This window comes from Octopus bimaculoides, chromosome 2 (assembly GCF_046866305.1).
Source record: "Octopus bimaculoides isolate indiv1 chromosome 2, ASM4686630v1, whole genome shotgun sequence".
Taxonomy (NCBI): Eukaryota; Metazoa; Mollusca; class Cephalopoda; order Octopoda; family Octopodidae; genus Octopus; species Octopus bimaculoides.
This window is the reverse complement of record NC_142929.1, coordinates 56,115,459-56,130,169: the sequence shown is the minus strand read 5'-3', so window position 1 is coordinate 56,130,169 and position 14,711 is coordinate 56,115,459. Positions and strand designations below refer to the sequence as shown.

At 38.3% G+C, this 14,711-nt stretch overlaps 1 protein-coding gene across 1 annotated transcript in view; it reads right to left on the bottom strand.

Annotated features, from left to right (window-relative positions):
* LOC106877939 (actin-related protein 6) overlaps positions 1 to 14,711 on the bottom strand; it is a 42,426-nt gene that overhangs the window by 13,236 nt on the left and 14,479 nt on the right. The gene's annotated exons all lie outside the window — the stretch shown is intronic.

The following is a 14,711-nucleotide window of genomic DNA, read 5'->3' as shown; positions in this document are numbered from 1 at the left end:
GTTAAGAGAAACTACTAATCATATGGTGGTAGTATACACATAAAACTGACAAGTACTAATTAAAAATAATGAAATAGCAGTTAAAATGCTTTTGGTCTTGTTCTGTCCATCTTGTTTACTAGTGGACTAGTTTAAACAATGTAGATACAATTTCACAAGTGACAGGTTAACTAAGATATAATTCCCTGTTTTATAGTTCTACTTAGATTTGTTTTGATCAACCTACTTTCTGGCTGTCTTCCAAATTCTCTCACTTGTTTTGTGTATGTGTGTGTGTGTCTCTCTCTCTCTCTCTTCTATAAGAGTGTAGGTATGGTTGTATCCAGGTGTTTAAGAAGCTCACTTCAAAACCATGTGGTTTCAAGTTTAATTCCATTGTGTTTTGTGTTGAAAGGGCAAGCTGGTAGAATCATTATCACATGAGACAAAATGCAAAGCAGCATTTCTTCCAGGAGTTTTGTTCTGAGTTCAAATGTCATTGAGGTTGACTTTGCCTTTCATCCTTTCAGGATAAATAAAATAAGTACCAATAGAGCACTGGAGTCAATATAATTAACCCTTTACCATTCAAATTATTCTGTCAAATATGATGCTAATTTATTCACATTGTTTTGAATTAATCATACAGTAATCCCTCGACTATCTATCGTGGGTGTTATGTTCCAAAACCTCCCACAGAAATAATTAAAATCTAAAAGAATATAAATACCTATCAGCTGCAGAAACCCGCGATATAAATTTACATATATTAGCCAGAAAAATCTGCGATGTACTGAGTGTGCGATAGGTGAACTGTAATACAGTGAGGGCTTACTGCATATCATCTTGTAGCTCTGAGATTTCAATGATGCATTTGTTTACTTTTAGAATGACATTACAAGGTAGATGTGAGAGGCCTGATCTGGTCAGTTTGAACACAAAACAGATAGAATATTTGTGCCTGATATGGCCAGTTTGAATGCAAACGGGTTAACCAGCCCCACCTTCCACAAAATTTCAGGCTTTGTACCTATAGCAGCAAAAAAAAAATTGTGTACCACCTTAACTCTTTAGCATTTAAACCAGCCATATCAAACCCAAGTACTCTACACATTTTATGTTCAAACTGACCAAATTCAGCTTCTCACACCTACCATAAAATGTCAGTCTAAAAATAAATACATCATTGATGCAGTCCTTGGACATACCAGATCCTGTCAAACCATCCAACCCATGCCAGTATGCGACACGAGCATTAAATGTTGATGATGAAGATATCATCATCATTTAGTATTCATTTTCCATGCTAGCATGGGTTAGACAGTTTGACTGGAACTGGTAAGCTGGTCTGTTTTGGCTCAACTTCTATGGCTAGATGCCCTTCTTAATGCCAACTACTCCACAGAGTGCACCAGATGCCTTTTGATTGTCACCAGCACTGGTCACTACTAAAATTTCACTTAGCTTGTCATGGTTTCTCAAGTACAGCAAATCGCCAAAGGTCTTGGTCACTTGTCATTGCCTCCATGAGACTCAACATCTGAAAATCATATTTCACCACCTCATTGCACGTCTTCCTGGGTCTACCTCTTCTACAGGTTCCCTCCACAGTTAGAGATCAGCACTTCTTTATACAGCTGTCCTTGTCCATATGCATCACATGGCCATACCAGCACAATCTTCTCTCTTGCACACTACATCTGATGCCACTTATACCCAATCCTTCTATTAAGACACTTACACTCTGTCATATGTGCACACTGACATTGCACATCCAGTGGAGCATACTGGCTTCATTTCTTTCAAGCCTCTGCACGTCCTCAGCAGTGACGGTTCACTGCCATGTAGCCTGGCTGTTTGCATATCCTTCATAACTTTATCAACCAAGCTACACCCTCTATATATATGAGAGACACACACATACACATGCATGTGCGTGCACACACAAACACACAACTTCAAGAATTGTCACATGACTGATATGTAGGATAAAATTCAAAAGGTTTCAATAATGCCTGTCTAAGATATGTTTTCAAACATGATTTCAGAATTTTCAGAATTCATTACTTTCTTATAACATTCATGGCCTTCTTTATCTATCAGTTTTTTCATTCTGTGATGAATGTTAAGCAGTCAGTCAGCTAAGGCATTCTGATTTTATTCTGTTGACATATAATTATTATACTTGCTTATTATTTTATTTATATGTTACTCTTTTACTTGTTTCAGTCATTTGACTGCGGCCATGCTGGAGCATTGCCTTTAGCCGAACAAATCGATCCCAGGACTTATTCTTTGTAAGCCTAGTACTTATTCTATTGGTCTCTTTTGCCGAACCGCTAAGTTACGGGGACGTAAACACACCAGCATCAGTTGTCAAGCGATGGTGGGGGGACAAACACAGACACACAAACATATATATATGTATATATATATATATATATATATATATATATATATATATATATATATATATATATATATATATATATATATATACATATATACGACGGGCTTCTTTCAGTTTCCGTCTACCAAATCTACTCACAAGGCTTTGGTCGGCCCGAGGCTATAGTATAAGACACTTGCACAAGGTGCCACGCAGTGGGACTGAACCCGGAACCATGTGGTTGGTAAGCAAGCTACTTACCACATAGCCACTCTACCTTTCTCCAGATGTGCTTCCTTGGTTATTAAATTATGCATGGTCACCATTGCAAAGCTCTCACGCTCAGCCTCGCATATCTGTATTTCTCTCTTGTAGTCTTGATTTAACCTTTCTCTCACATACCAAAGTCTATAAAGCTTATCAATACAGGCTCCCTTGGCAATTAAACTATGTAGTCAAGCTATGTAAATATTCTCCTTCTCAACAGCATGTATATCCTATGTCCCCTCTCCCTGACATATATCACATGTACTTTCTTCTTGCACTGTCACCTGTCCTCTTTTTTTACGTCACCTACACCTCATCATCATCATCATCATCACCGTTTAACGTCCGCTTTCCATGCTAGCATGGGTTGGACAATTTGACTGAGGACTGGTGAACCAGGTGGTTACACCAGGCTCCAATCTGATTTGGCAGAGTTTCTACAGCTGGATGCCCTTCCTAACGCCAACCACTCCGAGAGTGTAGTGGGTGCTTTTACATGCCACCAGCATGAAAGCCAGTCAGGTGGTACTGGCAACGACCACGCTCAAAATGGTGTCTTTTACGTGCCACCTGCATGAGAGCCAGTCCAGCGGCACTGGCAACGATCTCGCTCGATCTTTATAATTCTATTCCTCATTTCCTACTAAATTATGCAACAATGCCAGAGAAGCCCTTTCATACTTCATTGATGCATATCTTCCTTTCCTTGTTTTCCTCTTTTTTCTCTCTCACACTTACCTCTCTTTCTCTCCCCACTCCTTATCACACAACCCCTCTCTACTCTCTATCCACTTTCCCTTTTTCTTGTATGACTATCTCCTCTATCCTACCTCTTTCCTTGTGTCTCTCCTTTACCCACTTCTCTTTCGTACCCTCCCTCTCATCTCTCCCCCAGCTTTGACACACTGCAATCTACAACTGTAATTTCAACCCTTTAGTATTTAAACCTGCCAAATCCAGCCCAAATATTTCATGTGTTTTATGTTCAAACCAGCCAGGTTCAGCATCTTTCACCTTCCCAACAATGTCATTCTAAAAGCAAACAATCATATCATGGAAATCTTGATGCTATGAGATAATTCATGATTAATACAAAATGATGGGAATAAATAAGAATTACATTTGACACAGTAATCTGAATGCTAAAGAGTTAAGCATTGTAGTCTGTCATTGAAAGTTTACACAAGAAAGACATGGACTCCACCAGTAGCAGTGAAGGCAATGTATCCATGAGAACAAGAACTAGGAAAAATTGTACAGAAACACGGATTCTGCAAACTAGACCCTAAGACAATCCTACTGTCTAAGAGAAAGGAGAGCAATGACTCTAAATAAATACATGCACAAAGGAAACATAGGTTCTGTAAATTGGAGTGATGGCACCCCCATCCCTTGTCTAAGAGAGCAGATGTTCTGAATAAATACTTATATGGAAGAGATGTGGATTCTACTAAGTCATAGTGAATACAACCCATCTGAGAGAATAGCAACTCCAAATAAAAATTGACATAGGCACAAATGTGGCTGTGTGGTTAAGAAGTTTGTTTCCCAACCATGTGGGCTTGGGTTCAGTCCCACTGCATGACACTTTCAGTATCATCTATTACCGGTACTATTACCGAACTGACCAAAGACTTATGAATGTATATGATAAACAGAAACTGAAAGTAACCCATTGTGTGTGTGTGCGTGTGTGTGTGTGTGTGTGCATGCACGTGTGTGTGTGTGTGTGTGTGTGTGTGTGCATGCTTGTATGTACCCATGTCTAGATATCGTGATAGTTGTAAATGAGAATCACTGTTATACAAGCCAAGTTGTTCATTTCCAGTCTTCCTTGAGAAACATGTCTAGCTATGGGAAAATATTACTTTGCCTGGAAACAGGTAAGTGTTGGTAAGAGAGAGAAAGCATTTAGCCAAAAAAATCTGCCTCAACAAATTCTGTCCAACTCATGCAAACATGGAAAAGTAATCCTTAAACGATGATGATAATGAAGATGCTAACATATAAAGAGACACTTTATTCCTGGCAGACAACCGGCCTAGTGATGGTGGCACAATAAAATATACCTAGTCCATGCTTTAAAGTGGTTGATAACAGAAAGGGTATCTAGCCAGTAAAACCATACAAATTTCATGAAAACCTCCAATCAGTGCAAACTTAGCAAAGACTAAAGTATCAGTAAGTAGGAGAGAAGACTGCTTCTATCAAGGAAACAGAGGTGCTTGATATAAAGCAAATGAGTGAGAAGAAATTCCACACTCTACTCAATGTAATGTATGGGGTACATCAAATGTACTGGGATCACAAACAGGCTGACAGTGATTAAAGGCTTTGTATGTTACATGCACAGGAGTAATTACCTGTCAGAGAATTACTTTTTACTTTTATTTGTTTCAGTCATGTGACTGTGGCCATGCTGGAGCACCGCCTTTAGTCGAGCAAATCGACCCCAGGACTTATTCTATAGCCTAATACTTATTCTATCAGTCTTTTTTGCCGAACCGCTAAGTTACAGGGACGTAAACACACTAGCATCAGTTGTCGAGCGATGTTGGGGGAACAAACACAGACACACAAACATATACACATACATATATATATATATATATATATATATATATATATAAATATATATATATATATATATAGATAGATAGATATCCGGTCACATGCTTCCGGTCTCTAATCCTTTTCTTCCTTGGCTATCGTCGAGCAAACACGCGAACTTACTTCGTCCCTACTTTCAGTTCGTGCCTCACAGCGTTCATATACACATAATTTTTCACATCTGGCCGCATAGCCTTTTCCGTTTGTTTTCCTGTCTTGTTTTTTGTCCGCCACTACATTCCTCCGTGGCACAGGTTTAATTTGTGTATACAAATTTAATTTGCGGTCCATGGGAAGAGCCGTTTTAACGATGCGTCCTGCCCAACTCTTCGAAACGCCAGTGTTAAAACGGGGGTAGCTGATGAAGGAAAATGTTCTCTATGTGGCTTGTGTGTTTTCTGTACTCTGGTTATTATTAGTTTCTTGTCTACGTTTTGTTTGCAATGTCCTGTACCCAGATATGCACCTATATATACAGGTAGACGTAGGTATGCACATACCTGTACGTATATATGCATATACTCATTTATTATATACGACAGGCTTCTTTCAGTTTTCGTCTACCAAATCCACTCACAAGGCTTTGGTCGGCCCGAGGCTATAGTAGAAGACACTTGCCCAAGGTGCCACGCAGTAGGACCGAACCCGGAACCATGTGGTTCATAAGCAAGCTACTTACCACACAGCTACTCCTACGCCTATGTAGTAAAATAGTAAAATTAATTTTTTCTAATCTTTTATCTTTCTTTTATCTTTTCCTTGTTTCAGTCACTTGACTGCGGCCATGCTGGAGCCCCGCCTTAAAGGATTTTAGTCGAACAAATCGACCCCAGGACTTATTTTTTAAAGCTTGGTACTTATTCTATCAGTCTCCTTTGCTGAACTGCTAAGTTAAAGGGATGTAAACACACTAACACCAGTTGTCGAGTGGTGGGGGGACAAACACAGATACACACACACATATGACGAGCTTCTTCCAGTTTCCATCTATCAAATCCACTCACAAGGCTTTGGTTGGCCTGAGGCTATAGTAGAAGATATTTACCCAAGGTGACATGCAGTGGGACTGAACCCGGAACCATGTGGATAAGAAGCAAGGTTCTTACCACACAACCACGCCTGCCCCTATAATGCTCAGAAAGCTCCGTAGAAGCCATTAATAGCTTCTGCAGCTCGGGTGTCCTACTCAGTAGCAGAGGAGGGTGCACTAAAAGAATTAGGAGGTGGGGTTAGTGAGGAGCTATTATCTCTGCTGACAACAGACAGGTTCACTCTTTGAGCAAAGGATTGACTGCATGATGCTTGTGTATGATCCATGGTGACTGGAAAGAAATGATGCAAGCATGCCCTGCTGGTTATGAACCATTAGTGTGTATGAATGAGAAGGCACAGTTGAGCTGAGAGAAATATTAGCAGTACAAGAAAATCAGAGTGCAAGTATGACAACTGTGTTGGTACAAACATATAAATATGCCTGCATGATGACAGCTGACTAAATAAGTGCCATGAGATTCATGTGGGGAAAAAAAGAGAGACACATAGGCAGAAGTAGAGGAAGCTGATCTCAGGATGCTGAACAGAAGAATGCAGTAAGTGGTTGGGTGCTGTGTAGTAGAGTTCCCACCCAACCTAAGCGAACATCGAAAAGCAAATGTAAAATGGTGGTGGTGGTGGTGGTGGTAGTGGTGTGCGTGTGTATGTGTATATGCATGTGCATACTCAATTATTTTTTTCACCAGTAGCAAGTTCCATTTTCAAAATAAGTCGTGTAAGTTAATGTAAATAAGCCTTAAGATGTATCATACAGATGTTGCCTATTTCTCCTATCCCATTCACCCAGTCTCTTGCCCCTGCCATACACTCTTGTAAACCCCCACCCATACACACTGCTAGATTCTGTCACCAGTCACTTCTACTCACCTGGTACCTTGAGGTGCCACCTGGATACCTCATAACCGCTGTTTAATCTCTTTGGAGATAGCACTGATTCATTTCCATTCTCTTCCCTAAACATGAGTAGCCATGTATCCCCTCTACAAGAACCTCTTGACCCCAAACCCTTCTCTCATACCTTAACCTCCATTTCCCCTAAAGACACACCTTCACCCAGTTCTCCAGCTTTTGTAGACATACAAGCTGCATGGGGACCTCACTAGTGCCAGTGGTACAAAAAATGTACCCAGTACACAGTGTAAAATAGTTGTTGCAATGAAGGGAATTGAGTTGTAGAAATCATACCAAAGCAGATGCAATGCAATCCTTGCACCCATCAGATCCTTCAAACCATTCAACCAGCATGGAACATGGAGATTAAATGATGATATATATATATATATATTATACACATGATCGCTTATAAGCTTTTTACATGCCACCGACACAGGAGCCAGTGGGGGCGGGGGTCTGGCATTGACCACGTTTGATATATATATATATATATATATATATATATATATGCGAGTAAAAATAAATACAAAAAAGGTGGGTTTTTTTGTATGATTGTGTATAGAGGAATATATTATTTTGTTTAAAAGAGTTCCAACACTGTCTGTTTTTTATGTTTTATTTATATTCCTGCAGAACCAATGTGGGGTATAGAATATGGAATATACAATATATAATATAATATACAATATATAATATAAAATAAAATAAAATAAAAATGGATGGCACCATGAAAGAAAGTATTGAATGTAGATGAAATATTGAGTGTTCAATATAAAGGATCAAATATATAAATATATAAATATAAATATATAAAGGCGACTCGAGTTTCAGGGCTATTTCCCTTCGTCATGGCCGGTATGACAGACTTTAACAGACTGTCATATATATATATATATATATATATATATTTAATTATATGTATTTATTTTATCCTAATTAATAATAATTCGGATAGAATAAATGGGTTAATAGAAACCAGGGTAGCAAAGATCACAAAATAACTGTGGTGTAATTCCTGTTTGTGAAGCAGAAACTCCTTGATATTTTGGGTATTTGAGTATATATAAATTTAAGGAATGGAGTGAACGCATGTTATAACTGCATACTTTATTCCGACATATGTTTCGAAGAATTACAAATTATGCGATCCATAGGAATCGTTGATGTTAAAAATGTAAACTTCTCCTCAGGGAAATGTATGGGAACCATCTTAAAAGACATTATGACCGAGTATGAGAACTATAGTTGGATAAGGTTATAACGTAATTCATTTGAAAAAACCGTTAGAGATGTGGACGCTACCAGATAGTACGTCGAACAAGAAAGGAAGAGAAAAAAAAATAGAGAGAGAGAGACAGAGAGAGAGAGAAGGAAAATTCAGAGTGTAGATTTGGGAGTAGATGGGATGATATAAATCCAATAAAAAAAATTTTTTTGGAGAGGAATGTTATGTAATAAAAAGGCATTATAAATGGGGTTAATACTGTGTTTCTATGAAAATATTGAGATGGATGTATATAAACACTTATACTTATGTGTATGCGCATATATATATGTATATATACAAACAGACCCACATTTACTCCAATAAGTTCATATATGCATATTTATATACACACCCACGTCAAAACTCACACTCACATATACATACGAACACACACACACATATACATATATATACATATATATATATAGATCTCCATATATCAATACATACATATACTCATATACATATGTATATATATCTATACACATTCCAACCCATGCTAGCATGGAAGGCAGACGTTAAACACTATATATATATATATATATATATATATATACATATACACATATACATATACACATATACACACACATACATATACACACATACACATATATCCACATCGATACCCATATATACATAAATACAAACATACATACACATACACATATATATATGCATCTACGCCTATAAAGATACATATACACACACATATATATATACATACATATATACAAATACATATATATATATATATATATATATATCACACACATATACACATATATATACACAAATACACACACACATACATATACATGCATACATACATTTACATACACACATATACATACATACATATATATATATATATATATATATACACACACATATACATATACATACATACACAAATACACACACATACATACATATACATATAGACATATACAGACACATATACACACATATACATATATACATATATATATATATATATATACATATACACATATATATATATAAGTTACAGAGAGGGTCATAGCCCAACTAATTAGGGAGCGAATCAATTTAGATGAGATGCAGTTTGGGTTCGTGTCAGGTAAAAGCACTACTGATGCCTTATTTCTAGTGAGATGTTGCAGGAGAAATACCTAGCTAAGGATAAACCTCTGTACCTGGCTTTCGTTGACATGGAGAAAGCCTTTGACAGGGTCCCCCGATCCCTTATCTGGTGGTCAATGAGGAAACTTGGGATAGAAGAATGGTTAGTGAGAGCTGTGCGAGCCATGTACAGAGATGCTGCCAGTAAGGTGAGGGTTGGAAATGAGTACAGCAATGAATTCCGGGTAGAGGTAGGGGTCCACCAAGGTTCCGTCCTCAGCCCCCTCTTATTTACCATAGTCCTCCAGGCAATCACAGAGGAGTTCAAGACAGGTTGCCCCTGGGTGCTCCTCTATGCTGATGACCTTGCCCTAATTGCGGAGTCACTATCAGAACTAGAGGAGAAGTTTCAGGTGTGGAAGCAAGGTCTAGAATTGAAGGGCCTTAGAGTCAACCTAGCTAAAACCAAAATCCTAATAAGTAGGAAGGTAGATAAAACACAAACCCCTTCAGGTAGATGGCCCTGCTCAGTATGTAGAAAAGGAGTAGGTAGTAACTCTATAAGATGTACCCGGTGCAAGCTATGGACACATGAGAGGTGCAGCAACATCAAAGGCAGGTTAACTAGCAAGTTAGTTTTTGTTTGTGGCAGATGTTCAGGTGCAATAAAGACTGCAAACAAACAGGAAACAACTTCTATCTCATTCCAGGGTGAAAAACTAGAGGTAGTCGATAGCTTCCGCTATCTGGGCGACCAAGTTAGTAGTGGGGGTGGGTGCGCTGAAAGTGTAGCTGCTAGAATAAGAATAGCCTGGGCAAAGTTTAGAGAGCTCTTACCCCTGCTGGCGACAAAGGGACTCTCACTCAGAGTAAAAGGCAGACTGTATGACGCATGCGTACGAACAACCATGCTACATGGCAGTGAAACATGGGCTGTAACTGCTGAGGACATACGTAAGCTCGCAAGGAATGAAGCCAGTATGCTCCGTTGGATGTGTAATGTCAATGTGAATACCCGTCAGAGTGTAAGTATCTTGAGAGAAAAGCTGAACATTAGAAGCATCAGTTGTGGCGTGCAAGAGAGACGATTGCGCTGGTATGGACATGTGGTGAGAATGGAGGAGGATAGCTGCGTGAAAAAGTGCCACACCCTAACAGTTGAGGGAACCCGTGGAAGAGGTAGGCCCAGGAAGACCTGGGCTGAGGTGGTGAGGCAAGACCTTCGTACATTGGGCCTCACCGAGGCGATGACTACTGACCGAGACCTTTGGAAATGTGCTGTGCGTGAGAAGACCCGGCAAGCCAAGTAAGATCGTTGCCAGTGCCCCTGGACTGGTTCTTGTGCGGGTGGCACATGAGATGCACCATTTTGAGCGTGGCCGTTGCCAGTACCGCCTGACTGGCTCCTGTAGGATTTTCGAACGAGATCGTTGCCAGTGCCCCTGGACTGGCTTGTGCGGGTGGCACATAAAAGACACCATTTCGAGCGTGGCCGTTTTCGTGCGGGTGACACGTAAAAGCACCCACTACACTCTCTGAGTGGTTGGCGTTAGGAAGGGCATCCAGCTGTAGAAACTCTGCCAAATCAGACTGGAGCCTGGTGTTGCCATCCGGTTTCACCAGTCCTCAGTCAAATCATCCAACCCATGCTAGCATGGAAAGCGGACGTTAAACGATGATGATGATGATGATGATACACACATACGCACCCATACATATTCACAAATACACTCATATATGAATATATATAAAAAGTTGCATAAATATATTTGTGCACAAAAATATACATACATCCAATTAAGCATACATACATGCATATTTATATATTTTTTATATAAATAATAGCAATATAAATAAAAATTAAAATTAAAATAAAAATACATATATGTACACAAAAATCTATACAAACACATCTAGTTTCATACAAAAACATGAATATATATACACACACTGTCCCACAGATACACATGTACATATAAACACTTATACACGTACCATTATACATACATATATATTTTATGTATTTGTTGTTACATGAATTTATATAGATACTCATACGCCATTAAATATACTCCCAAGTACGTATGAATAACTGTTGATGTGTGGAAATTATTAATAAAGTAGAGGGATATTTATCTGAAGGTAATTCATATATAAGTGAATGAGATGTTACATGAATGAAAATTAATTAATGAATTAAAGAATAATAAAGTTAATGGGTTGTCCATTAATTCACATGAAATGATTACTTTATAATTATATGTTAGAAAAATTGGGCTGAATTAGGGGTTGAAAGAGTAAAACTTGCTTAAGAAGACAAAATCAAAATTATAAATAAGGTTTACTAAGGTAATTCCGTAACATATTTGTTAGTGTAAAAGTTTTATCGAGATTTGAAAATCACAATATATTATGCTGACCAGTAAATTTTTCGTCAAATAATGAGATATTAAAATGATTGGGATATGTTTTGTTACGAGAATAAATATTTAAACTATGTATGATAAAAAATTGAAGATGTTTCTAGAAACGTTGAAATGATGAATTATGATCGTAGATTTAGAAGACTCTCATTAAAAAAGCCAGGAACATAAATAACTCTTATTATTGCTAAGCAAATTGGTGAATAAATTGGAAGTCGTAAATTAATGATATTGATATTGAGGTATAATTAAGTATGGAAAAGAAGAAGTAAGGTTAATAAAGCATTGCATAATATGTAATTATTATGGGTGAATTTTACTATGAAATAAACCAAAAAATAATGTGCTTTTTTATGTTCAAAGATTTTATGTGTCCTAATTTAGGTTAATAAATAAAGAATGTTTAGATAAATTATGTCAATCGTAATCAATTTTTATCTTCTAACATATGAGGGAGTTAATGATATGTTTTACTAGAACTATTTGAGGAACTCGTGTATTACGGGTTAATGTGATAGCGTTTTGTAAAAAAGTGAATGTTATTTAAATGCTGAAAATACATGTTGCTGCCAATGTTTACATCTGTAAGAGTTTTCAATGAACGTGTTTACCAGTTTATTCTTTGAAAATAAAATAAAGTACATTTCGTTATTACATAATGAGCAGAATTTTCCACCCTTTTCATATGGCCTAGAAATAGAAAGAATTAGCCAGTCTAGTTTAAATTTAAACTAGACTGGCTAATTCTTTCTAATTCTTTTGTAAGCCTAGTAATCTATCAGTCTCTTTTGCCAAACCACTAAGTTACGGGCACATAAACACATACATTATTTTATATTTTTGTAAATATATATATATAAATCAAGCCTATGTGTGTTTATCTGTATTACTACCTCCATATCAGTTTGATTTGAATTTCTCTTAGAGTCATTCCTGACACTGTGGGCCTTGGCCTGGATAAAGAAGTCAAAGTTTAAGTTCAAATTCATTCAAACACTACTGAGTGGTTTATATACTGAGCTTATCTAGCTCTTACCTATTGAGCATATACACACACATATATAGTCATATATATCACTTAAAGTGGACGGAGCCTGCAGAAGAGGGAGACCCAGGAAGGCATAGAATAAAGTATTGAAGGTCAATCTCAAAACACTGAACCTTATGAAGGAGATGACAGAAGGTGAAGATATGTGGTGCATTGCTGTACTCAAGAAGACCTGCCTACCACAACAGAATTGAGATCCTAAAAACAAATGGCCATATAAAAAGCATTGGTGTGGGTGCTGGTGCCACGTGAAAAGCACTGGTGATGGTGCCACATAAAAAGCACCCAGTACATTTTGTAAAGTGGCTGGCGTTAGGAATGGCATTCAGGTATAGAGACCAAGCCAAAACAGACTGTGGAACTTGATGTGGTCCTTGGGCCTTGCCGGTTCCTGTCAAGCTATCCAACCCATACCAGCATGGAAAACAGACATATGATGATGGCGATGATATATACGTATAGTGACCGAGACCTTTGGCAATGAGTTGTACTTGAAAGGACCCATCAAGCTAAGAGCATCCCGTGCTAATGGCATGTAAAGGACACATTTCGAGCATTGGGCCTCATGGGGGCAAAGTGTCTGAGTTCCTTTTGAGCGTTAGGTCACGCAGAGGCAAAGTGGCTGAGTTTCTTTCGAGTGTTGGGCCTCATGGAGGCAATGACTGAGACCTTTGGCATTATGTAGTGCTTGAGAAGCCCTATCAAGCTGAGCAAAATCACAGTGGTGGCAGATACCGGTATCATGTAAAAGCACCATGGTGTTATGCAAATGGCACCTGTGCTGGTGGCAAGTAAAAGCACCCATTACACTCTCAGAGTGGTTGGCATTAGGAAGGGCATCCAGCCATAGAAAACCATGCCAAATCAGACTGGAGTCTAGAGCAGCCTTCCAGCGTGCCAGCCCGGTCAAACCGTCCAACCCATGCCAGCATGGACAATGGACATTAAATGATGATATACAAGCTTCCACACACTTTCCATCTACTATCTATTTACAAGACATTTGGTCAGCTTGGAGTTACAGTTGAACACACTTGCTCAAGGTGCCATACAGTGGGACTGAACACAAAATCATGTGGTTGCAAGGCAAGCTTCTTAACCACATAGCCACACCTGTAACAAACTAACCCATTACAAAAATATCAATGGTTTCACAGGATATACAGGCTTGATTTAAGCAATAAAATACATGTTCTCATAAAATTACTTGTACATTTGATACCATGCTTTTGTTCCAATTATTTAATGTTGCCACTAACTTTTAAAAGCCTTGCTAATTCAAGTGCCATGATTGTAGCTAGGTGCAAGGGGCTTGATTTTTCATATTTGTAAAAGCTATTACAAAAAGTAATAATCTCAGAAAAGTGACTTTAGTTCTCCCTTCTTGTATATAATGGAAGCGCAATGGCCCAGTGGTTAGGGCAGCGGACTTACGGTCATAGGATTGCAGTTTCAATTCCCAGACCGGGCATTGTGTGTGTTTATTGAGCGAAAACACCTAAAGCTCCACGAGGCTCCGGCAGGGGATGGTGGCGAACCCTGCTGTACTCGTTCACCACAACTTTCTCTCACTCTTTCTCTCAGCCTTGTCACACTGTGTCATGCTGAATATCCTCGAGAACTACGTTAAGGGTACACGTGTCTGTGGAGTGCTCAGCCACTTGCACGTTAATTTCA